Genomic DNA, 27,928 nt, shown 5'->3' with positions numbered 1-27,928 from the left:
TGTGAGGGAACAGGGAGAGATCATGGGATGCTGCTACTATAGAAGCTTGGGGTTATGTAACAAGAACTTGAGTTGCCAACCTCTGAATGGAGGACAGCTCGGTTGGAGGCTCAGAAACCTGATTTTTCACTGGCTCATCTCACATGGTCCAAGACCAAGGTTTCAATATATGGCTGTTATGATAAAAGTAACCACAATCCAAGAAATCATAATTATGAAAACACATTGTTCTAAAAAATTCTCTCACATACCTTCCTTCTGTGATGACTTAAGCTCTACTCACTGTCAAGAAGGTAATCTTTTCCCATTACATGAAATGTACATGTTCTTCTCACTTCACGCTTTATTGTGAGATGCATAGACACCTTTTCTAAAGACGAGTTTAAAAATCACACTTTTAAACAAAAATAAAGTGACTTGCACAACAGGCTCCACAAAAAAAGTTCACACACAGTTTTTCACAAACTATTCCAAGAACTGTGGTAGTTATGTGTTAAAGTGATCATCCTTTTCTCAACTATGGGGACATTTTGCATCTGATGGACTTGTCAAATTTATTACCAGAGAGTAGACATTATCACACTCTGAAACATTGTGTGTTTGTGTAAGAAAAATTAAAAAACAAAAAGAGGAGTTAAGGGGGGTCAAGAGATATAAACTTCCAGTTATAAAATAAACAAGTCTCAGGGGTGACTTGTAATGTACAGCACGACAACTATAGTTAACACCACAATGTATATTTGAAAATTGCTAAGAGAATAGATCTTACAGGTTCTTGTCACAAGAAAAAAATTAGCTTTTTATATCTAAAACATCAGATCATTTTGACAATGAATCTGTTGCCCTAGCTTGAGAGGAAATAAAAATCTTTTTTGTGAAAGGCTTTTATGTACTCTGGTGAGAGTCTTAGAAATCCTGCCGCCAAGCTGCTAAGTTGTTTCAGTCGTGTCCGACTCTGTGCAACCCCATAGACAGAAGCCCACCAGGCTCCCCCGTCCCTGGGATTCTCCAGGCAAGAACACTGGAGTGGGTTGCCATTTCCTTCTCCAGTGCATGAAAGTGAAAAGTGAAAGTGAAGTCGCTCAGTCATGTCCGACTCCTAGCAACCCCATGGACTGCAGCCCACCAGGCTCCTCCGTCCATGGGATTTGCCAAGCAAGAATGCTTGTTCTCCTCCAATTTTAAAAAAAAAATACGAGCAATATCATTTTGTGATAGGATCATTGTGATAGATTCCTGATAGGAATCAAATTGGGGTTCCCAAATCTCGCTGACTGGGACAACGCGAGGCCATATGACAGCACAAGATGCGGCTTTTCCTCTGCAAGAGATCGGAGCAGCTCCTAAGGGATCCCTGTGTCAGTCGACAGATCCTTGAAATCAAACCCGGCGTGGTCGTGCACCATGCTCTTTGGAGAAGGATGACAATGATGATATGGTGATGACAGTGAAATAGCTGGCATTTATTGTCCGTTTCTACAAGTCAAGCATCACACGAAGAGCATTATGCAAATTAGCTCGTTTAAACCTGACAGCAACTCCGGGATAGCTTATTTACACATGCTGCTGCTGCCACTGCTAAGTCACATCAGTCGTGTCCGACTCTGTGCGACCCCATAGACGGCGGCCTACCAGGCTCCCGTCCTTGGGATTCTCCAGGTAAGAATACTGGAGTGGGTTGTTTATGTTGACTGAATAACTTACCCAAAGGTACACAGCTCAGAAACAGCAAGGCCTCTATCCAAACTCAGATGGGTCTGTGTGCTGAACCACTTCATCTGCCCCTCCAGGTTGTCTTTCCACCCTAATCTCTGCATCAATTTTATAAACTGTGCCAATTTTACACCCAGGTGGTTGACCTCTATGAGCTACATCAGTGGGCTTCCCTGCCTTCTGGATGGTAGTTGTTTTGGCCCGTGGAACCAAGGCAGGAGGTCAGCGGGAGGAAAGAGGCAAAGGCTGAGCTGCTTATTCCCTGGGCTTCCTCGCTGTGGAGTTACCTCAAGCTGGGGCTTATTTCTGAAGCCCTGTTCCTAGAGTACCATTTCCCAGTCAATACTGTGGAATGCTCTGACACGTGTAATGATGGTCCTGGGGTTTCATGAGACCCAGGAGCCAATTTTTGACTAGGCATATTAGTGTGCAGGTAATTATATTCTCCTAGACCAAGAGAGAATTGAAAAGAGCCTGTGCAAGTGTCCTTGTGTGTGTGTTTACAAACACAAGCAGTCCTAAAAGAGGCCGTGGTCCCTGTGTCAATGCAAGAAGTACAGTCACTACCCTCAAGGGACTGCATCGTGCCTCTAACATTGCATCTTGGAATGCAATTCTCCTCGAAAATAATCCTAAAGAACCACAATGTTACAGCTACTAGAGACCCTAGAGATAAAAAAGGAAGAGTTCCAACCCCTTCATTTTTCAGATGAGTCAGTGCATCAGAGCAAGAAGTGACCTCTGTAGATTTCCAGTTCAAAAGTCTGATTCCATTCATCAAACTCTCAGAGTGCTGGGGGCTTTCTCTTGTTCCTCCACGAACTGCCTCCTCCGCCCACTTAGTTCGCAAAACCACCAAGACACTGACAATGACACAATATCTCAAAGTGTTTACTTATTAAGCCTGCTATACTGTAAGGAGTTTTGTGGGTGTGTTAGTTGCTAAGTCATGCTCAACTTTTTGCAACCCCATGGACTGTAGCTGGCCAGACCCCTATGTCCATGGAATTCTCTGTGCAAGAATACTGGAGTGCATTGCCATTCCCTTCTCCAGGGGATCTTTCCAACTCAGGGATCCAACGTGGGTCTCCTGCATTGCAGGCAGATTCTTTACCGTCTGAGCCACCAGGGAAGCCCAATATACTATAAGCAATTTTACATATTATTAAGGAGGGCTTCCCTGATAGCTCATGGAATACTGAATACTGGGCTCCAGTATTCTTGGGCTTCCCTGGTGGCTCAGATGGTAAAAAATCTGCCTGCAGTGCGGAAGACCTGGGTTCGGTTCCTGGGTTGGGAAGATCCCCTGGAGAAGGGAAAGGCTACCCACTCCAGTATTCTGGCCTGGAGAATTCCATGGACTGTATAGTCCATGGGGTCGCAAAGAGTTGGACACAACTGAGCAACTTTTACTTTCAAGTATTTTACAAGATTTTTAAAGACTGTATAGCCTTTTGGCTTTGGGGTGGAGTGTCCTTTGTTTCATCAGTCCTCTGTTTTATTCGCCTCCTCTTCACTCCACTGATGAGGGAGGGATTCCTGCCTTAGGTGACAGGGATGGCGGGATACATGATGCCGGACACTGGACAGATGAGACGGACAGCAGTTTTACAGCCCCATACACTCACGGCCTCAGGGAACACGGCGCACACCATGCAGAACTGCCTGGGGGCTACCCCCAGAAACAGAGGGAATAAGCAGGGTCTGCGGGACGCGAGCTCCATAGAAACAAGAGGGTGAGGTGACCCCTGGCTTCTGCAGGGGGGTGTCGCTGACTTGTCTGAATAATTCTGCACACTGGCAAGGAGCTGAAGAAGCCCGCTATTTAGGGATAAGCAGCACTGTGCCTGGCCCTGTGATAAGGAAGGGCTTGGGCCAGATAATATTCATATTCTAGGCAGAATGCTGTTTTGCTTTTAACTAGATGCTTTATTATTATAAAACCTATAAGCTCTTTTAAAAATATTCAAACAGTTGAAAATGGTATATAATGAAAGCTAAAAACCTCTCTCACCAAGCCCCACTAGGAGGCCTTTCCCCCAAAACAACTACAAAAAGCTTATGGATATACAAGCATATAATGTGTGTGTGTGTGTTAGTCACTCAGTCATGTCTGACTCTGCAACCACGTGGATTGTAGCTGCCCAGGCTCCTCTGTCCATGGAATTCTCAGAGAATCCTGGAGTGGGTTGCCATTCCCATCTCCAGACAAGCATACCATGGTGTATCTTTTCTTAAAAAAAGTTTGAATCCAATAAATGGAAGGGTAATATGCTTTATGCTGAAACTGCATAGTACTTCATTAGATGGATGCTGCATTCATTTGCACAGAGAAGGCAATGGCACCCACTCCAGTACTCTTGCCTGGAAAATCCCATGGACGGAGGAGCCTGGTGGGCTACAGTCCATTGGGTTGCTAAGAGTCAGACACGACTGAGCGGCTTCACTTTCACTTTTCACTTTCATGCACTGGAGAAGGAAATGGCAACCCACTCCAGTGTTCTTGCCTGGAGAATCCCAGGGATGGGGGAGCCTGCTGGGCTGCCGTCTATGGGGTCGCACAGAGTCGGACATGACTGAAGCAACTTAGCAGCAGCAGCAGCATTCATTTGCAAGGATTGCCATTAAAAAATAACACTGACTGGGTGGCTTAAAACAACAGAAATTTATTTCCTCACAGTTCTGGAGGCTAGAAGTCCAAGATCAAGGTGCCAGCAAGTCTGGTTTCTCCTGAGGCTTCTCTCCTTACCTTGCAGACAGCTGCCTTCTCACACGGCCCTTCCTCTCTGTGCATGCCCCTGGTTCTTTCTCATCTTCCGAGGACATCAGTCATGAATTAGGGCTCCCCCACCCGTATGATCTGTTAAGGGACTGCATTCAATATGTCAGCAAAATTGGAAAACTCAGTAGTGGCCACAGGACTGGAAAAGGTCAGTTTTCTTTCCAATCCCAAAGAAGGATGATGTCAAAGAATATTCAAACCACTGTACAGTTACGTTCATTTCACATACCAGTAAGGTTAAGCTCAAAATCCTTCAAGCTAGGCTTCAGCAGTACGTGAACTTCTAAATGTACAAGCTGGATTTAGAAAAGGCAGAGGAACCAGAGACCAAATTGCCAACATTCATTGGATCATAGAGAAAGCAAGGGAATTCCAGAAAAACACCTACTTCTGCTTCATTGACTATGCTAAAGCCACTGATTGTGTGGATCACAATAAACTGTGAAAAATTCTTAAAGAGATGGGAATACCAGACCACCTTACTTGTCTCCTGAGAAACCTATATGTGGGTCAAAAAACAATGGTTAGAACCGGACATGGAACAGCAGACTGGTTCCAAATTGGGAAAGTACAAGTCTATATATTGTCACCCTGCTTATTTAACTTATTAACTTATTACTATAACAATAATATATGCAGAGTACATCATGTGAAATGATGGATGAACCACAAGCTGGGATCAAGATTGCTGGGAAAAATATCAACAAACTCAGATATGCAGCTGATATACTACTCCAATGGCAGAAAGTAAAGAGGAACTAAAGAGCCTCCTGATGAAGATGAAAGAGGAAAGTGAAAAAGCTGTCTTGAAACTCAATATTAAAAAAAACTAAGATCATGGCATCTGATTCCATCAGTTCAGTTCAGTTCAGTCGCTCAGTCGTGTCCGACTCTTTGCGACCCCATGAATCGCAGCATGCCAGGCTTCCCTGTCCATCACCATCTCCCGGAGTTCACTCACATTCACGTCCATCGAGTCCGTGATGCCATCCAGCCATCTCATCCTGGGTCGTCCCCTTCTTCTCCGGCCCCCAATCTCTCCCAGCATCAGAGTCTTTTCCAATGAGTTAACTCTTCGCATGAGGTGGCCAAAGTACTAGAGCTTCAGCTTTAGCATCATTTCTTCCAAAGAAATCCCAGGGTTGATCTCCTCCAGAATGGACTGGTTGGATCTCCTTGCAGTCCAAGGGACTCTCAAGAGTCTTCTCCAACACCATAGTTCAAACGCATCAATTCTTTGGCACTCAGCCTTCTTCACAGTCCAACTCTCACATCCATACATGACCACTGGAAAAACCATAGCCTTGACTAGGTGGACCTTAGTTGGCAAAGTAATGTCTCTGCTTTTGAATATGCTATCTAGTTTGGTCATAACTTTTCTTCCAAGGAGTAAGCATCTTTTAATTTCATGGCTGCAATCACCATCTGCAGTGATTTTGGAGCCCAAAAAAATAAAGTCTGACACTGTTTCCACTGTTTCCCCATCTACTTCCCATGAAGTGATGGGACCAGATGCCATGATCTTCGTTTTCTGAATGTTGAGCTTTAAACCAACTTTTTCGCTCTCCTCTTTCACTTTCATCAAGAGGCTTTTTAGCGCCTCTTCACTTTCTGCCATAAGGGTGGTGTCATCTGCATATCTGAGGTTATTAATATTTCTCCCAGCAGTCTTGATTCCAGCTTGTGCTTCTTCCAGCCCCGCATTTCTCATGATGTACTCTGCATATTAGTTAAATAAGCAGGGTGACAATATACAGCCTTGACGTACTCCTTTTCTTATTTGGAACCAGTCTGTTGTTCCATGTCCAGTTCTAACTGTTGCTTCCTGATCTGCATACAGAGCAAATAGATGGGGAAAAAGAGGAAACTGTGACAGATTTTACCTTCTTGGGCTCCAAAATTACTGTGGATGGTGACTGCAGCCACAAAATTAAAAGGCGCTTGCTCCTTGGAAGGAAAGTTATGACAAACATACACCAAATATTAAAAAGCAAAGACATCACTTTGCTGACAAAGGTCCATCTACTCAAAGCTATGGTTCTTCCAATAGTCACGTACATATGTGAAAGTTAAACCATAAAGAAGGCTGCGCGTCAAAGAACTGATGCTTTCAAACTGGTGCTGGAGAAGATTCTTGAGAGTTTTTTGGACTGCAAGGAGATCAAACCAGTCAACCCTAAAGAAAATCAACCCTGAATATTCATTGGAAGGCCTGATGCTGATGCTGAAGGTCCAATACTCTGGCCACTAGATGTGAAGAGCCAACTCACTGGAAAAAGACCCTGAAGCTGGGAAAGACTGAAGGCAAAATGAGACGGGGGTGGCAGAAGGTGAAATGGTTAGATAGCATCAACGACTCAGTGGACACGAATCTGAACAAACTCCAGGAGACAGTGAAGGACAGGGAAGCCTGGCATGCTGTAGCTCATGGGGATCACAAAGAGTCAGACATGACTTAGCAACTGAATAACAACAACTTATAATCTCATTTCAACTTAATCCGTTCTTTAAAGGCCCTTTTTCCAAATAGAGTCACATTCTAAGATACTGGGGGTTAGAACTTCAACACAGGAATTTGGGGGGATCATAATTCAGTCCAGAAGCTGGAGTGAATATCATTGTCCATATTTTTGAACATGTAGGTATATCTGTAGAAAAAACTCCTAGAATCAGAACTGCTGAGTCAAAGGAATAAATTTTTGTACCTGTTGCCAAACTGCCCTCCATAAAGGTCTGTCAAATTTAAACTCCCACCAACAGTGTGTGTGAGTAGTCATTTCCCCTCACACCTGACACATGGGATATGATCAGACTTTTTTCATCTTTGCCAAACTGTCAGTAAAAAAAAAAAAAAAGATATCTTATTTTGGTCTGGTTCTTTTAATTATCAGTGACGTTTTATACAGTATGCATTTTTCGTAAGACGACTATTATCCTTTTTTCATATATGCTATTACATTTACAGTGATTAAGTGCTTTTATATATATGTACATATAACTTTAAAATCAAAGCTGTTAAAATGTCTTTATTCAAACCCATAGTCAGGTCATTGAAACACTGGTTCCAATATAACAGATTTAAACAAGTATGGGACTTCTGTGGTGATCCAGTGGTTAACAGTACCCCTTCAAATGTGGAGAACGTGGGTTCAATCCCTAGTCTGGGACAATTCCACATGCCACAGGACAACCAGGCCCACACACTGTAGCTACTGAGTCTGTGAGCTCTGGAACCCATGCCACAACTAGAGAGAAGCCCCTTGCCACAAGGAAGGATCCAGCATGCCACAACTAAGACCCACTGCCGCCAAAAATAAATAAATAAATAACAAAATATCTTTAAAAAGAACTATGGCCACACAAGCTTTGCATAGAATCTGTTCTAAACAAGCACTTGCTGAATGAAACTGATCACTGGTAGAATTTGCTGTATATCAACAAAGGTAATAAACCCAGCCCCTTTAAAAAAAAAAAAAAAAAGAACCTAGCTCCTAATCACCGGTGCATTGCTGAGTGAGTGTACATCTGTAAATAACTTTGAATTAATTCAAACACATTTTCCTCTACCAGTTCTTCTCCTGTTGACAAATAGGCATGACTCAGCCTGGTGTTTTCAAATTGGATTGAAAGGAAAAATAGGTTGTTTTTAATTTGAAAGTTACCTGAAAATCTTGGTAAATAAACCGAATCTAATTTTTAACCCAGTACCAGTACAAACTTAAATTTTCTTGTATATTGCTGTGCTTCGGGAGCCTCTGGAAGACACAGCACCAGGGCAGCCTCAAGTTCAGGACTTCCCTGGTGATCCAGTGGTTGGGAATCCACCTGCCACTCCAGGGGACACAGGTTCAATCCCTGATCCAGGAAGATTCCATGTGCCCTGGTGCAACCAAACCCGTGAGCGGCAACTACCATGTCCATACACAGCAACGACTAAAGCCTGCTCCCTAGAGCCCATGCTCCACAACAAGAGAAGCCACTCCAACGAGAAGCCCATGCACCACAACCAAGGGGAGCCCCCGCTGCCCACACTACAGGAAAGCCAGCGCACAGCAACGAAGACCTAGTGCACCCGAAAATTAATTAATTAATAACAACAACAACAAAAAGAAGACAGGATTTCCTATCAGAATGAGCAGACAGTATAAGTAAGATTAGGTACAAATGAATAGGCAAGGTGCTGAGAAAAGACGAGTATACTTGCTATGGAATGTAAAAATTTTAAACAGAAAAATTGCCTGCAGGGTTTTGGTATGAGTGTATTTATGGGGAGGGGGCCCCCCAGGGAGGGAGGAAATCATGTTCATATTGACTAGACCTATCCAGGTTTCCCAAGTGCCTCCCAATAGCAGCAGGAATATTTATGAACAGATACACTACTCAATTCTGTTTGCCACATGTAAATCTAAAAGTGCACATTAAGTTTGCCATGTTTCAGGATTTCATCATGTTTTTGGCAAGAGTACGTACACATAAGGAGACCTTTTGTTAAACCACATAACTCTGATCTTGTTTATGAGCTCTAAAATTAAATTATCTCACATAAATACTCAGAAGGTAATTGTCATATTAGTCTCAATGGTCCACAGTACCACCACAAAAGAGCCAGTCACAATTCATTCTGTGACATTGGCGGCCTGGCGGCTTGGTATAATGTGCTGCTTCGTGGGAGCTTCATGACCTACAGACTCTCACGCATTTGGAGAGGGAAAGAGTGGCTGGAAGCACTTTTGCTGGATCTGTGGCTAAAGCATTTACTATGAATAAGGGAAATGCACTAATGTGAAAGAATGAAGACTGCAGTTCAGAGCCCGCACACTTTCTCTGTGAAGGGACAAATAGTAAATATTTTAGATTTTGCAGGCCATTAAGTCTCTGTCACAACTACTAGGCTCTGCTGTTGTATCATGAAAACCGCCATAGACAACACATAAACAAACAGCTATAGCAGTGTTCCAGTAAAACTTTATTGACCAAAAAAGGTAGACAGGCCAGATTTGGCCTATGGGTCATAATTTACCACCTCTTGCTCTAGGCTACATTGATCTTCCCCTTCTCTGGTATTTTCTTTTCTAAACATGCACCATTACTATGTCCCAGGTCCTATTCGACTTTCTAAAAATTATTTTATTTAATCCTGGAAACAACTCTGCTTTTATCACCTTCCCATTCTATAGGTAGGCTTGCCAGGTGGCACAGTGATAAGGAATCTGCCTGCCAACGCAGAAGACACAAGAGATGTGGGTTCAATTCCTGGGTCAGGAAGATCCCCTGGAGTAGGAAATGGCAACCCACTCTAGCATTCTTGGCCCAGAAACTTCCATGGACAGAGCAGCCTGGAGGGTTACAGTCCGTGGGGCCACAAAGAGTCAGACACAACTGGGCACACATACACACACATTTTATAGATGAGGAAACAAGGCCCAGAGATGCTGAGCGACTTTCCCAGAGTTGTACAACCAGAGAGCTAGAACTTGAACCCAGGCAGTCTGACCAGAGAGACCACAGCTTGCCACCCACTCCTGTGAGGTTTTAACTGTACTAAGAACTCTTAAAAAAAGAATCCATCCACCCTTCCAGGGACTCCCGAAGCTCCACAAGTCTGCCTGGTACCCAGAGCAGACTATTTTTGCTAGTCTTCATCCAAGTGGATCTTAGGTTCATTCTAGTCCTATGTGAGACTTCTAACAAGGGAAACACAGGGAGACGCTGAGGGTCCCAACTCCATGCTGGCATTGGATGTTCTCAGACACCTTATGAAGTTTTCTGGATATTTATCCAGCATCTTTTCCCAATTTGCTATAAGCCTAGAAGTTACTGTGTCCCCTAAGGGATAATTTGTGACAATACTATGCTACCAAAATTTGCTGTTTAAAAAAAAAAAAAACAAAAACAAGAGAAAACACTAGAAAATTATCATATTTCATATAAAATTAATGACTACAGAAATAAAAATTTACCCCAAAGTTCTCTTAGGACACAAAATTACAGGTTCACTGGATGAAAAGTGATGATGTTTGTCACTATAAGTAACAGGATACTACTATGAGGTTTGGAATTTACCTCTTTAAATCTGAATGAAGTAAACACATCCTGGCTGTTGGGGTTCTGATACCACCAAAGACGGGAGGGCAAGTTTAACTTGCTGCTTGCCAAAAAGTCCTTAGGATTTGCTTCTCCCTCACCATCCCATCACATTTTCTAGATTTCCTTTCAATCAAAACTTACCTCTTTTGATAGGGTTAAAACCACATAATTAAAGAAGAAAGTAAACTGAACATTCCCTTTCAGAACATGGAAACTTCCTGTGGTTGCCAAAAAGAACTTGAAATGCTTTAAGACTGAGATTATACATTCAGTCAAATCAGCAAATATAAATTAATAGCTTTGTGTAAGGATTTAGAACGTTTCAGTATTGTAGAATGAGAAAAGAGGTTTTCTCTGAAGCGGCCTCTGGGAAAGGGAAGAGGGTATTTTCACATCCCATTCATAAAAGCCATGGACAAGTCCATAAACTTTTCTATGGCCTTTACTGCAGAGGAAAAAAAATCCTATTTCTATTTGTTAAAAGATTTCATACCCCGGGAGAACAAAGAATGTTTAGTTCTGAAGAGGACACACAAATCTTAGGCAGAATATATTTGTGAGTTTAAAAAAAAGATATTTTATCACATAAAACACCACTGGTATTGTGACTCGGGTCCTAACAGCTTTGAAGTTTTCATTGAACAGGAAAGATATGAAAAGGCAGAGGAGAAGAAATACATGTGAAGCCTACTATATACCAAGCTCCATGCTAGGAAGTGTAATATAAATTACTATATCAAGGAAATAACTCATTTAAAATATTAATTGCTGCTTAGTTGCTAAGTCGTATCTGACTCTTTTGCAACCCCATGGACTGCAGCCCACCAGGCTCCTCTGTCCAAGGGGTTCTCCAGGTGAGAATTCTGGAGCGAGTTGCCATTTCCTTCTCCAGGGGATCTTCCCCACCCAGGGATCGAACCCACAGCTCCTGCCACTCTCCTGCTTTGCAGGCAGGTTCTTTATCACTGAGTCACAGGGGAAGCGAAATCTTAATTACATCTTCAAGTTTTGCAGATTCCTAACTGTCATTAAAAATATTTTCTCTTATTTCAATTTCTGTTGGGAAATTTAAATTTTATTGTGCAGGCACTTTTCTTTTAAACTAACACCTTCTTTTAAAAGCAGGCTGAGGAAAACTGACCTGTGAAGGAGCCTAGTTCCTGCTTGCAGGATTGTGCCTGCCTGTCTTAAAACTGTTGCAAGAGCAATGGAACCTCTGGAGCATTTTCAGCTACCAAGGCCTTCGTTTGCATCGCCCACCCCACCTCCCAATTATAAACTAATATATTTTTCAACATGAGGACTCATGTGTGTTCACGACTATAATAAATGAGGCATGGCTTTGCAAGCAGTTGGGATATCCCCTCGAGAAGTTGTCTACATAATTAAACCCTGAAGCAGCTGAACATGGTTACTGTGGTGTGCAACCCATTCTTGCATCTGAAGTAACTGCAAAGCCGCATCACGTATGTCCAGCAACTACTCAATCAGATGACTCCTAAATCCTCCACCCAGCCTTCCCATGGTAACCTCGAGATTTGCTTCAAGCACAGCAACCTGGCTGCCTTCTCTCACACTTCCTGCCTCAGTGTTGCTGAAAACTCACTTCCCTTGACTTAAACTAAGTTACTCTTATTGTTCTGTTTTCTGTGTTCTGGACATTGGCTAGATTCACTAAACTGTTTTAAGTTTTAAAATAAAAGCTGTGGGGCTCTGACTATAATCATTTACTGTATATCTATGAACCTGTGTAGAACCTGTTTACTCTATTTAGGTAATTTATACTTTTCCTTGCATAGATAATCCAAATTTCCTCATGCAATACCCATAACAACTCACTGATATATATATACACACACATATATATATCACCTTAAAATATATGTATTACTATTCCCACTTGGCTCAGATGGTAAAGCATCTGCCTGCAATGCAGGAGACCCGGGTTCGACCCCCGGGTCGGGAAGATCCCCTGGAGAAGGAAATGGCAACCCACTCCAGTACTCTTGCCTGGAGAATCCCATGGGTGGAGGAGCCTGGTGGGCTATAGTCCATGGGGTCGCAAAGAGTCGGACACAACTGAGCGACTTCACTTTCACTTTTCATTCCCACTTTACAGATGAGGAAGTTGAACCTAAGAAGTTAAAAATGGCTAGGACAGTGATAATGATTCAAACCCACTCACTGATTTCCAAAACTTACTGCTCTTAAATATTAGGCAATATTGCCTAAGTTAGCTCTTTATCTGGAGTGGTGAATGTAAAACCATACATAATTACATCCCCAGAAAGTATGTTCAACTCCATCTTTATGTCTTTTTTAAAAATGATGAGCTAACTGTTAACAGTATTTTGATTATGAATACCACAGAGAATTTGACAGTGCTGCTGGACCCTTCGGAGAAGGTAATGACACCCCACTCCAGTACTCTTGCCTGGAAAATCCCATGGACGGAGGAGCCTGGAAGGCTGCAGTCCATGGGGTCACTGAGGGTCGGACACAACTGAGCGACTTCACTTTCACTTTTCACTTTCACGCATTGGAGAAGGAAATGGCAACCCACTCCAGTGTTCTTGCCTGGAGAATCCCAGGAACGGGAGAGCCTGGTGGGCTGCCGTCTGCGGGGTCACACAGAGTCGGTCACGACTGAAGCGACTTAGCAGCAGTAGCAGCAGCAACTGGACCCTTTGCCCAGGAGAAAAAGCCCACACCACACGTACAACAGTCCAGATGGCCGTCAACTTTAAATGTGTCTCCACTGGGAGATTAGAATCCTTCTCCATCACAGGCTTATGTGGCCAGGTCATCTCTCTTCAGTTATTGCCAGCAAGCCTTCCCATTCTTTGATTTTATTTTCTACTGAGTGTGAAAAGTACCCTTTCCATTACTACATTCTGCCCCTGACAAATGGAAATGTCTCACAGTGGACTTTCAACACTGTTGAGTACCTTTGTCTTCAACAGTAATGTTAAAGATGGTGTGGCCTTTGTACCCATCAGCACAGAGATGTGGCGTGGTTTTGCTCCTTGCCAGTACATTTTCCCTCCTGCTGAAATAGTCTTTTTGACTTGCATATGAGAACACATAATCAGCTCAGTCGCTCAGTCATGTCTGACTCTTTGTGGCCCCCTGAACAGCAGCGCACCAGGCTTCCCTGTCCATCACCAACTCCCGAAGTTCACTCAAACTCATGTCCATTGAGTTGGTGATGCCATCCAATCATCTCATCCTCTGTCGTCCCCCTCTCTTCCTGCCTTCAATCTTTCCCAGCATCAGGGTCTTTCACATAATAACTCATTTTTTCACAATTCATTTTCCTACGCAGAATAATTCTGAGAATGGGGCTTGACCACAAGGCATAAGAAAAAGACTGAGGAGAAGCCATTTATAAAAGGCAGTCTGGAGTTCCATGGAGGGTAAGAGCCCAAGCTTTGGAGTAAAGTGGCTCAGTAAGACAGCTATAGGTTCAAGTCTGTTCTGCCACTCACTTCCTGTGTGACCTTAAACAATTTGTTTAACCTCTCTGACTTTCTTGATCTGTGAAATTGCCTAATACTACACATCTCTTGTGGTCCAAGTTAATGCCAAGATTAGATGCTGAGATCAGATTAAGAAACACGCAAGACTTTGGCCTCTCTTGGAGGCAGCTAGCGCGAGGCTGTGGAGCACTGAGCCGAGCGTCCTGCCCTGCGCTGCCCAGATTAGTGAACAGTACAGTCAAGATGGCTAAAGGTGATCCCAAGAAACCAAAGGGCAAGATGTGTGCTGATTCCTTTTTTGTGCAGATGTGCAGAGAGGAACATAAGAAGAAAAACCCAGAGGTGCCAGGAGCCAGTGTGAGGAACTCCGCCCACGGCAAAGGTCATGAGGAAGGAGGCTTCAGCATACACAAAGGCAGGATCAAGCCTCAGGAAACCCCGTTCCCGAGCATCTGCCCCCAAAACCAGAGTCTGCCTACTTTACTGCTTTATGCTCTCACCTACACCTCTGACTTTACGGGGGGCTGTCCCCCATCTTTCTCGGAGAAGGAGTTAACCTACAGCTCCAGTTAATAAAAATTCCTGGGCGTGACAATGGTGTCTCAGGTCATACCTCTCTGCTGGCACACTAGCTTGTGTGACAGGATTATCCACACTCTTGCTACTATGTACATGATTGTTTACAACCTTTCAACCATAAACAGCACAGAGAGTTTGGAGTATTTTGAAAGTCTTAGTTAGCATTGGGTTTTTCTAAAGATAAAAATCATGTTGGTGAAGGGTTTTTCATTTATTAGGCCAATGTTTGCTGCTAAATCCCCTGCCCTTATACATGTTAATAAATATATAACTAGCATATAGGAGAAATAAGTATTAACCTTTAAGATTAATCATGTTAAACCTTAGGCTAAGTAAATTCCTTTCTTAATTGTAACCCACTACACCCTCACTATATAGGAATGCAACTTTATCTGGTACCTTCGGAGGGTGGTGCCTGGTTTAAAAAAAAAATCACCCTTGGAAAATAAGTTTTTTGGTTGACTGACCGTTATCAGAAAGAAAGGATCATAAAATGTTAATAGGCCCCCTGGCCTGAAGATGATGTAAAACCCCTAAAGACCTTTTTGTATACATTTATATGAAGCACCTGATTTTGATAAAGGTCAGGACTGCTGACCCCCGTGTGACTTTAAAATTTCCATTTGTCTTTATGTGTAAAAAAAAGGTATATAAGCGAACCTGAAAATAAAGAAAACGGATCAGTTTCTGGAAAGACTGATTCCCCCGTGTCATTCTTTCTTGTTCTCCATTTTTCTGGCTGAATTCCCATCTGGAGCGTGGGTGCTCACCAAGCCTGCTAATTTTGCCCTGGCTTTTTAAGATCCACGCAAGAGGGAGCCCAAGGAGGGGCACCCTCTGATATTCAAGTGGGCGCCAGTGGCCTACGTAGGTGGTGCAAGCTTCTTGTCTCAAAACTTTATGGGTATCCCACGTAAACCAAGTTATTCAGCCTCTTTTTCTCCACTAATTTTCCTACTACACTATTCCTTTCTAATCTCCCTCTATATCTTTAACTAAGCAATTAATTCCTAGGACGCTGACTCCGTCCCCGCTTTGAATTACCCTGGATCCACTGGGGCTGGACCCTGGCACAGAGGTCCCTGTCAATTTTGCTGAATTTTCCAAGAAATGCTCCTAGAGGTGGAAGACCATGTCCAGGAAAGAGAAGTCTACATTCGATGAAATGGCAAAGGCATATAAAGTGCACAATGATCAGGAAATGAAGGATTACAGACCAGCTAGGGGAGGCAAGAAGAAGAAGGACCCTAAGGCCCCCAAGAGACTCTGTCTGCATTTCTCCTATTCTGCTCTGAATCCCACCCCAAGATCAAGTCTACACGCCCTGGCATCTCTATCGGAGATGTGGCAAAGAAGCTGGGCGAGATGTGGAATAACTTAAGCGAGAAGCAGCCATACATCAAGAAGGCAGCGAAGGGTGTCGCAGACTGTAAGTCTAGAGGGAAGTTTGATGGCGCCAAGGGTCCTGCTAAAGTTGCCGGGGAAAAGGTGGAAGAGGAAGACAGAGAGGATGAGGAGGAAGAGGAGGGGAGGAGGAGGATGAATTGAAAACAACTGTTGATCTGTCTCCTTGTGAATACCTTAGGGTAGGGAGTGCCGTGACTGACACACCTCTCACCCGAGATGTGGCTGTTGCCCTCATTAGGTTTAATTACCCAACTGGATCATGATCATATGGTAGTCTCTAAAAGCGCCCTAGCAGTCGTCAGTGGTTTACAGGAAGTGGCCATGGGTGTCTGGAGCACCTGGAAACTGTATCAAAGCTGTACATATTTCTAAACATTTTTAAAATGAAAAGGCTCTTGTGTTCCCCTCACCCTGTGCACTTTGCTGTTGGTGTGACAAGGCATTTAAAGACATTTCTAGCATTTTTGTTTTAATTTGTAAGGTGGTGTATTAATTCTATGGTCATTGACTAAAAATCCCGAGTTCTCAACTGTACATATCTATAGTTTGTAAAAAGAACAAAGCAACCAAGACACACTCTTGATGCTCCTTGCTTAGTGTGGAGGCTGTGGGGGTGATGCCTGCTGGAGGGGCCGTAGCTCAGGGTATGCACTGCAGGGCTGGACCTGTGGACACTGCAGTGGGCATCCATTCAGCTTCGGGTTGTCTTGTGGTTTGTATATAGCGACATAGCATCCCGCTGCCATTCTTAGCTGTGGAAAAGGGGGGATGGGGTCAGCTAGCATGAGAAGTGTTTTGGATCCTTTTTAGTTGAAGTGCAGTAGTTTTAAACTTTTTTTTTTTTTAAACAAACCATAGAACTCTTCATTGTCAGCAAAGCCAAGAGCCACTGTACCAGTGAAAGTTCAAGAACCTTCTGTACTAAACACAATCTGCAATCTTCTGGTTTTTTTTTTTTTTTTTGGTATGTTTAGAATGCTGAAACGTTTTTGAAATTAAATAAACAATATTACACTAAAAAAAAAAGAAACAAGCAAGACTTTGGCATATAGTAAGTACTGGATAATGGGTGATGTTACTATCTTATTCTTAGTATTTTTCAATAAACTGGTTATCTAGCACAATTATGGATGTTTATATTCTAATCAACAGATAGTTTTCAAATATGTATTTATTATTGTTGAAATATGCAGTATTAAACCATGGAATTTTTGCCCGAAACCAAAAGGAAACCCAATCAACTGGATTACTTATTTTTAAGGAACTGGAATATAGTGAAAATGCTTAAAGAGGAAATCATGTGAAGTCCCTGTTTTTAATAATTTGGGAGGATCCTCTAGACTCAGGGTTACACAAATAACCGTTAATCATCTATATAACAGATATGCAAAATTACAGAATAAGAGAGGGTTTTAGATGAGAAAATATCAATTATTCTGTGATGTAGCCTTTTATTAAGAAGTCATCAAGCAGAATTCCCTGGCAGTTCAGTGTTTAGAATCCCTTCACTTCCACTGCAGGGAGCATGGGTTTGATCCCTGGGTGGGGAAATAAGATCTTGCATGCAGCAGTGGAGCAGTAAAAAATAAATAAGAAGTCATCAAGATTTATTTTTAAGAGATATTGAGAATGTGGTTTGTATTTACTGAATGAAGGTCAACCTGAAAATCAGATGCCAGAGTTTCATGTATTCTCTGATTATGTCTCATAATTTCCTAGCATGACAAAGATTATAAGCCTACTCTATATTTGAAGCAATTGTGTGTTAGGAAGCTTTAATTTGCCAATGTACACATCTAGTAACTTGTGTGAAAGTAACTAGTAATTAGTACATTAGCATTCCAACCTTGGCCTAACTTCAAACCCCTGTTGTTTTTTCACCATACTCTGCTGCCTGCCAAATTTTACAAGGGAAAAGACATAATTTTCAAACCAGTCAGGAACTCTGCTTATAAAATCGTCTTACTCTCTCCATTATCAATCAGACAACCTTCTGGAGGGGAAAAAATGGCAAAGTTTGCAGAATAAATATAGAGAATGTACTGTTTCTAGAATAGAAAGATTTCAAACTCAAAAAATAGAAGGTAAAAAATGCAACAGAATTCTGGTCTGAGACAACAATTCAATTCAAAAATATAACACCCTTTTTCCAGCTTATTATCTGGATTCATATGAGAGAGCTGCCATCCCAAACTAATTAGAATACTGCTCTAATTAGTAAGCATAAGTTAGCAATTTGATTACTTGCTAATTTGAATGAAGCATCAGCAAAAAGTACATGAAACCTGGATGCATAAATCAAGGGAATTTCTCCAATTTTAATGAATCATATCTTTTAAGAGATAAGCCACAGTTAAAAGTTAGTTTATATGCCAATTAAGGAAGCCATAATCATAAACAATTTGTCTGTGCCTGGAATAAAATTTAATCAAGCTAGGAGCATTTCCTTTTCATCTGTGCAGAAAGAGTAATTTATATAATTATTATCAAGAATTTGGAAAAAATAAAAAACACTGAAATGCAAGAACTAGGAGAAATTCAAACTGGATATCTAACATGGACTAATAATTTGATACTTCCATAGGTGCTACTAATAAGAAATGATACCAGCGGAGCCCTTGAAACACCCTACATAGCCCAGCAGACCAATGATAGATATTTATGAGTCTGCTGGATCTTGCAGAACACAGAGAATGAAGAAACTCAGAAGATTCAATTGATTTTATCACCTCAATATCCCAGGCTTTTCAAAATAATCCCAGATCTTTTTGTTTTAGGAATCATCTGCCTTAATTTTTCTATTAGGACCAAATAGTCATCAAGAGTCAGAAAGGTTGGTATAAAAGGGAGTATAATATCTATAGGTAAAACACTGCAAGCTAAGGCTCAGTTAGAAAAGCCAAAAAAAGCATCCAGGTGCCTTATTTTTTTATAAGACTGTGCCAGAAATCATTAACAAAAATGAATCATTTGGGAAATCTTAGCCAAAGCCATAGATTTCACTACAATTCCGTCTTCTCTCTTGAGTCTAGCTTTATCATGCAATCCAATAATGAGGTTCAGAAACCATATTTTTCATCAGTTGATAATGTACAGACATGGTCAATGTTTAAATGACTGTATTCATAGAAGCCAAATCATAGCACTCTGCCTCTGAACATAACAGGGACAATGAACTCTTATATGAACAAGTGTGCTGAAATTTAAGGAGTGCCAGAATTCAATAACATAAGAAGAGGTGGTTAGGGCTTATGAAACCCCTCTCCCAGGGCTGCTTAGGCATTCATTTTCTTCAGTCTTCTTTTTTAAGTTACAAAAGCACTAAAGAATGTTTGGAAAAATGAAGAAAAATCATCGCACACAACCCTGACACCTTGCTTTTTTTTTCACCCAAAATACTTCTTGGAGATGCATTCATACTGGTATTTAAAGCTGTCTCATTCTTTTAATGACTGCATGTTACTTCAGTGTGTGGATGTAGCATAATTTATTTACCTAGTCCCTATAAAATACCAAGTCACTTGTTTGCATTTTTTTGTTGTTGTTACTAAAGACTGCTACAACAAACATTTTGGTATCAACTTTATGTAGATATGAAAGTATGCTGATGGGATAAATTCCTAGAAATGGATATTCTTGAGTTGATGTTTTATGTAGTTAAAGTCACAGTGTCCATTCAATTTTACAGCCTGAACACATCACATTGGATTTCATACACAATAAATATTTTCCATGTTGCTATATAGCCTCCAAGATTAAACTTTTCAGTGGCTTACAGCTTCTTATTAAGGGGAGACACTCAACCTTCCCTCTGTTATTATGCAGTTCAACATTTCTCATTACTTGTTTCAATAAGTAATACAATGCCCTTCCTGTTGCACCTTATCATGCCCTGAGCCCTGACTCTGGCCCTCCTCTCCACTTATCTTCACACAAGGCATCCTCATTCTAGAATAATTCCAGGTCCCCATGACCCTAGAATTCCTTTCCTAAATGGCATAACATATACTACAATATGGATGGACCTTGAAAACTCTATGCTTAGTGAAGTGAACCTTCAATTGTTTGAAAACTATAAACAGTTTCCCAAACTGGTTATCGTCTTCAGAAATTTCAACTTTTAATGTAGCTCAAATCTGACTTTAAGCTTCCAGGTTTTCCACTTTGCCTTCAAAGCTTCCCTTCTTCACTCCCATATTCCATCCCAACACATTATAGAAACATTCCCCTAGAGCTTCATCTGTTACATTTAAATTCTGAGTTCATCTTATACTTATATTTGTATAAATATAGTAAAAGGGTGAAAACCAAACTCTTCACCAGTTATCTAACTTTTGCCTTTATACCATATAACTAGATCCTTTGTGATATACATGCATTATTTAATAAACTTAATAATCATCAAAGAATAGTATCTAGCTCTAAAAAAAAAAAAAAAAAAAACCAGTAAATGTAAACACAACCATTTTACTGCCAAGCTGAGAAAAGCAATAAAGCACTTCATCTGGGAGTATTCCAATGGACTCAGCAAAAGTGAACTATCAACCAAGATTCTAAATAACCGGCCTTTGTAAACTTTATAGAGTAACAACAGTTTTTTAACATTTTCCCTCAAATGGTTAAACCAAATGGAAGAATAATTAAACCCATTTTCCATTCAGGATAAAATGAACCTGTGGTTCACCTAATGATCAAGCTTCAGCTAATTAGTAAAAGTGGCCAGACCAGACAATGATAATCAGCCCAAAGGAAAAAAGAAGCCCATGATTAAGCAAGCAGATGGCCACCTGCAATTTACTGCTTGATTTGGATTGATGGCCCAACTAGGGAAGGCCTTTAGCTTAAGCTCTTCCCTTGAGAGCCCTGGATGGCTGCACTCCAGTGATTTGTTCAGGTCAGAGCCCTTCTCCTCCCAGGATTGCTTCCATAATTCATAAAATGTCTAATGTGTATATCAAACAAGCACAAACCAGGAGTCCACACTCCTTCAACATGGCATGCTAACTAACTCTTTCCATCAGCCTCAGGCAGGCAGAGTCAAAGAGGAAAAGTATCTTTTTATCTTCCAAAGATCCTGTTTAAGAAGCAAAAAAGATTGGGAGGACTCATACCCTACTTAAATCATTTTGTATATATACCTTAAGCCAATGTTAGCAAAACTCTGTTGACTGCCATATGAAAGTAGAACCAGGCTTCAGGACAGGTAGAAATGGTGAACTCAGGAAATAGAAATGGTACTGATGTAAGACGGAGCCAAAAGCATGTTTCTATGTATTTCTCAACTTTGTTTAGAATAAGCACATCCTGTACCACTCATGATCAGCTCTAAAAGGAACTGTCCAACCAAGTAAAAAGTATCTGTTTACTAGGCTGCAGGTGGCTATAAAACAGAAAGATCTCAAACACCATGTATAGTTCTGACAAGGTTTAAGTAGAACATATACATCTTTAAGTGTTTCCTTTTTCACGCAAACATATATTTCTAAAAAAAGTGAAGAAAGAGACATGGATGGGGGAGGGGGAATATGGCTTAGTTTTCAACTCAAAAAACATTTAAATATATAAAAATTGATAGCTCTTAAAGTCAGTCTTAAAGTCAGCTCTTAAAGAGGTTGCTGCCATTGTGTCTTGGGCTTTCATTCTTATGTTTTCTTTTTCTAACTAAAGAGACAGAGAGATAGAGAGAGAAATCTGTATTAATCCTTTATAAGCCAGTTTTCCAATTACTATATCTTGTAGATTCAGTATCCTTTTCATTAGCAGAAAGTTACTTTGCATTAAATTGAAGGTTTACAAATTAAAACTCAAATCTTTTTATTTTTTCCTAAATAACTCCATAAAGACGTTAAACAGGAAAAGGAAGTTGGGAGTTACGAATTGGGAGGCTATAAGAATTTTTTGTTTCTAAAGGATTGGCTGCAACTGCCAACAATTTCGTGGTTTCAGATGCTTTCAAAAGGAAGAATGTGATAATAGCTCCTGGGTGGAATAATTTTGGCTGTACTTGATTAAATCTAAGCTTAAAACTTAGAGAACAGCTTGGACTGCATTTTTTTTTTTTTTGAAGAAACAGCTATGCATTTCATCTTACTGTGGCCTTGCCAAATTCAGGGACTTTGGGGAGTCTGGCACTAGATTAGACACTAACAAAGCAAGCTAAATACCCTGGGTAATATGAGTTACATAACTGCAATCAACACTAATGACTGTGTGTCTCACTAAAACCCTGCACGTGTAATTTTGGAAAGGAGTCCTTTCCTTTCACAAAGGGCTATTTCATTAAGCTCCCAGAAAGTACTCAGTCCAAAAGAGAACAAGCGACAAACACTGGACATATTCAGCTGGCATTTTTATTGGTACTCTAGTGTCTTTTTCTGTTGGTAAATAAATTATTTTACACTTCCTAGAAATGCATCTAGAGTTTGCATCCAATATCTTAAGCTTTGTTCTCAACATCATTTTCTGGTGGCTTCAGGAGATACAACTTTAGGATCACTGACAATAATTCTAGAATACTTAAAAAAAAAATCAACTACATGTTGGGTAACTCCTGGAGTCTTCATTTTCCAAATTCAAATACAAACAATATTAAATACTAAAAAGTGTCCCCATGGGTTTCTGGTTATGGACAACATGGCATAAATGTACCCCTCCCTATTCTTTCTGCTAACCACCACTAAAATCCTGGGCCATTATATATTGAAAAAACACATAAAAAGATGATAAATATTTTTGAAGTAGTGAAAGAAAAGAATTGTATATCCATGAAAATATCCTTCAAGGATAAAGGGAAAATAAGACATTCTCAGATGAAAGAAAAGTAAGATAATTTGTTGCCAGCAGGCCTACCCTAAAGAATGGCTAAAAGAAGTTCTTAAATCAGAAAGGAAATGATAAAGGAAGGAAATTTGGACCATCGGGAAGAAGAACAAAAAAGAATAAAAATTTAGGTAAATACAATAGATGTTCCTTCACCTCTTGAGATTTCTAAATTGCATTTAATTGTTGAAGCAAAAATGTTATTATTTGATGTGGTTCTTAATGCAAGTAGAGGAAATAGTTGACAATTACATTATAATGGAGGAGGTAAGGTTTCAAACTACAAAGACCAGTAACAGTAGATCATGATAGGTTACGTATATGTAATACAAAGCCTAGAGCAAGCACTCAGAAACGTATACCAACACATACACTCAAAATACCATAGATAAATTAAAATGGAATTCCAAAGAATGTTTTAGTAACCCACAGGAAAGCAAAACTGAAACAGAGAACAAACAGAAAATGAAAAGTAAATGGAGTGCTTAAGCTCTAACATATCAACAATTACATTAATGAAAACAGTCTAAATTCACCACTTAAACAGATTGGCAGAGTGGATAAAAACCATGACCAAAACTGCATACAATTTGGATGGCACTCAAGATCATGATGCTGAGTGAAAAGAATGTCCTCAGAAGTCCACATACTATATCTTTCCATTTATATAACACTTTCAAAATTACAAAATTAAAAATACGGAGAACAGACTAGCAGTTACCAGGGTTAGGGTTGGGGTGGGTGTGACTCTAAAGGGATGCTACCCCAAGGACTGTAGCCAGCCAGGCTCCTCTGTCCATGGGATTTTTCAGACAAGAATACTGGAGTGGGTTGCCATTTCCTTCTCCAGGAGATCTTCCCTGTAAAGGGACAGTATGAAGGAAGTCGTTATGGCAAAGTAATAGTTCTGTATCTTAACTGTAGTGCTGGTTACAGAAATCTATACCTGTTATAGAATGGTACAGAATTGTACACACACACTGTACCATTGTCAGTTTTCTAGTTTTAATACCATATTATGGTTACATAAAACCACCAGTAGTTTCTGCAACTTCCAACCAATCTTAGCTTTTGAGGCTTTCCTCATAGCTAAGTCGGCAAAGAATCTGCCTGCAATGCAGAAGACCCAGGTTCGATCCCTGGGTTGGAAAGATCCTCTGGAGAAGGAAATGGCAACCCATTCTGGTATTCTTGCCTGGAGAATCCCATGGACAGAGGAGCCTGGTGGGCTGTAGTCTATGGGGTCATAAGAGTCAGACATGACTTAGCCACTAAACCACCACCACGGTTACATAATCCTTTCATAGGCATACTTCAGAGATAATGCAGGCTCAGTTCAGATCACTGCAATAAAATACTGGCAACAAAGACAGTCACAAAATTTTTAGTTTCCCAGTACATATAAAAGGTGTGTTTATGCCATACTGTGGTCTATTATGTGTGCAATAGCATTATTTTTTAATGTACACCTTAATTTTAAAATACTTTATTGTTTACAAAAACAGAAATATGGATCAATGGAGTAGAATAGATAGCTCAGAAATAAATCCATACATTTATGGTCAATTAATCTTCAACAAAGGAGGCAAGAATATACAATGAAGAAAAGAGTCTTTTCAGCAACTGATGTTGAGAAAACTGGACAGCCACATGTAAATCAATGAATTAGGAACACACCCTCACACCATTCACAAAAATACACTCAAAATGGCTTAAAGACTTAAATATGAGACATGACACTGTACAACTCCTAGATGAGAATACAGGCAAAACATTCTTTGACATAAATCAAACCAATGTTTTTTTAGGTCAGTCTCTCAAGGTAACAGAACTAAAAGCAAAAATAAACAATGGTACCTAATCAAACTTATAAGCTTTTGCACAACCAAGGTAACCATAGACAAAACACAAAACAACCTATAAACTAGGAGAAAATATTTTCAACCAATGATACTGACAAGGGCTTGCTTAATTTCCAAAATATATATATAGCTCATACAACTCAATAATAAAAAACCAAACAACCCATCAAAAAATGGGCAGAAAACCTAAGCAGACATTTCTCCAAAGAAGACAGATGGTCAAAAAGCATACAAAAAATGCTCAACTTTGCTAATTATTAGAGAAATTCATATCAAAACTACAATGAGGTACCACCTCGACCAGTTAGAATGGCCATCATTAAAAAGTTTACAAATTACAAATGTTGGAAGGGCGTAGAACAAAGGACTCCTCCAGCACTGTTGGTGGGAATGTAAACTGGTATAGCCTGTATGGAGCTTCCTTAAAAAATGGAAAATAAAAGTTTCCATATGATCCAGCAAATCTGCTCCTGGGCATATATCCAAAGACAACTTAATTCAAAAAGATGCATCACCCCAACATGCATAGGAGCACTATTCACAACGGCCAAGACATGGAGATAGCCTAAATATCCATCAACAGATGAGCGGACAAACATACGGTACATATATACAACAGAGTATTACTTGGCCAAAAGAAAAGAATGAAATAATGTTATTTGCAGCAACATGGATATTCCTGGAGATTATCATACCAAGTGAAGTAAGTCAAAGACAAATACCATATGATGTTACATATATAGAATCTAAAATATGACACAATGAACTTATTTATGAAACAGAAACAGACTCACAGACACAGAAAGCAAGCTTATGGTTACCAAAGGGGAAAGAGGGTGGGGTGGGCATAAATTAGGAGTTTGGGATTAGCAGATACAAACTATTATATATATAATACATAAATAACAAGGTACTATAGTATAGCACAGGGAACTATATTCAACATCCTGTAATAATCCATAATAGAAAAGAAGATGAAAAAGAATATGTGTATGTATGTATAACTGAATCACTTCACTGTATACCAGAAACTAACACAGTATAAGTCAGCTATACTTCAATTTAAAAAATACTTTATTGCTTAATAATGCTAAACATCATCTGAACCTTCAATGAGTTGTAGCATTTTTTTGCCATAGTAACATCAAGATCACTGATCACAGATCACCACAAAAATACAGTAATACTGAAAAGTTTGAAGTATTGCAAGAATTACCAAAATGTGATGCAGAGACACCAAGTGAGCAAATGCTGTTGGGAAAATGGCGCCAATAGATCTGCTCAATTCAAGACTGCCACAAACCTTCAATTTGTTTCAAATATATATATATGTAAAACTTAATATATGTATCTAGTTTCCCCAGTGGATATTGGGCTCCAAAATCACTGCAGATGGTGACTGCAGCCATGAAATTTAAAGACGCTTACTCCTTGGAAGAAAAGTTATGACCAACCTAGATAGCATATTCAAAAGCAGAGACATTACTTTGCCAACAAAGGTCCATCTAGTCAAGGCTGTGGTTTTTCCAGTAGTCATGTATGGATGTGAGAGTTGGACTGTGAAGAAGCCTGAGCGCCGAAGAATTGATGCTTTTGAACTGTGGTGTTGGAGAAGACTCTTGAGAGTCCCTTGGACTGCAAGGAGATCCAACCAGTCCATTTGGAAGGAATGATGCTAAAGCTGAAACTCCAGTACTTTGGCCGCCTCATGCGAAGAGTTGACTCATTGGAAAAGACTCTGATGCTGGGAAGGATTGGGAGCAGGAGGAGAAGGGGACGACAGAGGATGAGATGGTTGGATGGCATCACCGACTCGATGGATGTGAGTCTGAGTGAGCTCCGGGAGATGGTGATGGACAGGGAGGCCTGGAGTGCTGCGATTCATGGGGTGGCAAAGAGTCAGACACGACTGAGTGACTGAACTGAACTGATGTAATCATTGGAGGGAACTGGGTAAAAGGTACACAAGCCCTCTCTGTATGATTTTGCAGCTTCCTGTGAATCTAGTTATCTCAAAAGCAAAACAAAGAAAAAGCTCTACCTACATTCAAATCCAGGCTCTACCACTCCCTGTATGAATCTGAGCTCATCGACTAATCTGTGCCTTGGGTTTGTTCATCCATAAAATGCAACAACAGTATCTACCAAGTTACAGCAAGAAATAACTGAAACAATACATTATTTAAAAAATTACTGTATGAGTACTAAGTGATTATTCACATATTTCTAATTTTTCCTTTGTTGTAGAGCTAGGCAAGATCAAGTCCTCTTTTTACCTTTGATTATTTACATGATCTATTTCATGTCCAAATTATACAGCTATTATTAAGAAGCCATTATGACTAATAAAATAAATGTTTTAAGCATCTCATCAACACATCTAAGAAAACATTGGCCTGCAGGATGAAAGCAAAAGAACTGGACAACTAAGCATGGACAGATCTACCCTCTGACTTTATTCACCATCTCTTCTGGAGAATCAAAATACACCTCCCAAAGCACAAGATGTTTACTGTCCATATTATTCATCGAACAAAAGAAAAAAATCTTATTTCAGGTGGCACTAGTGGTAAAGAATCCACCTGCTGATGCAAGAGATGCAGGTTCGATCCCTGGATTGGGAAGATCCCCTGGAGAAGGAAATGCTAACCCACTCCAGTATTCTTGCCTGGAGAATCCCATGGACAGAGGAGCCTGGTGGGCTACAGTCCATGGGGCTGCAAAGAACTGGATACAACTGGGCGACTGAACACAACAGCACAGCACATTATTCACTGAACAAAAGGAAAAAAACATACTGTTTAATTAATCAAAAGCCAATTAGAAAACCTGACACATCTATAGCCAATCAAATCCAGAGGAACAGAATAGGGAGTCAAGAAATAAATCAAATACACATGAAAATTTAGTATATGAACAAGATGTTATCTGAAATTGGTCAGGGAAAGATGGGCTATTCAATAAACTGTGCTGTAGCTATTGGACAGCCATCTAGAAATAAAAGGCTACATTCACACTTTGTATCAGGAAAATTCTAAATGGATAAAAGACTTAGAAGTGAAAATAAAGCAGTGTGATTACTAGAAGAAAACAAAAATTTCTTTTTAACCTTGAAGTGTGGAAGGTTTTCCTTCAGTTCAGTTCAGTTGCTCAGTTCCTTACCATGATGACAAAGAAGCCACAGAAGAAACAATTGACAA

At 40.4% G+C, this 27,928-nt stretch overlaps 1 pseudogene; it reads left to right on the top strand.

Annotated features, from left to right (window-relative positions):
• On the top strand, positions 14,295–16,310 carry LOC102185236 (annotated as a pseudogene).

The sequence above is a fragment of the Capra hircus genome, chromosome 24, assembly GCF_001704415.2.
Source record: "Capra hircus breed San Clemente chromosome 24, ASM170441v1, whole genome shotgun sequence".
In the NCBI taxonomy this organism is placed as follows: Eukaryota; Metazoa; Chordata; class Mammalia; order Artiodactyla; family Bovidae; genus Capra; species Capra hircus.
The sequence above is the reverse complement of the archived record's forward strand: the minus strand, read 5'-3'. Positions and strand labels throughout refer to the sequence as shown.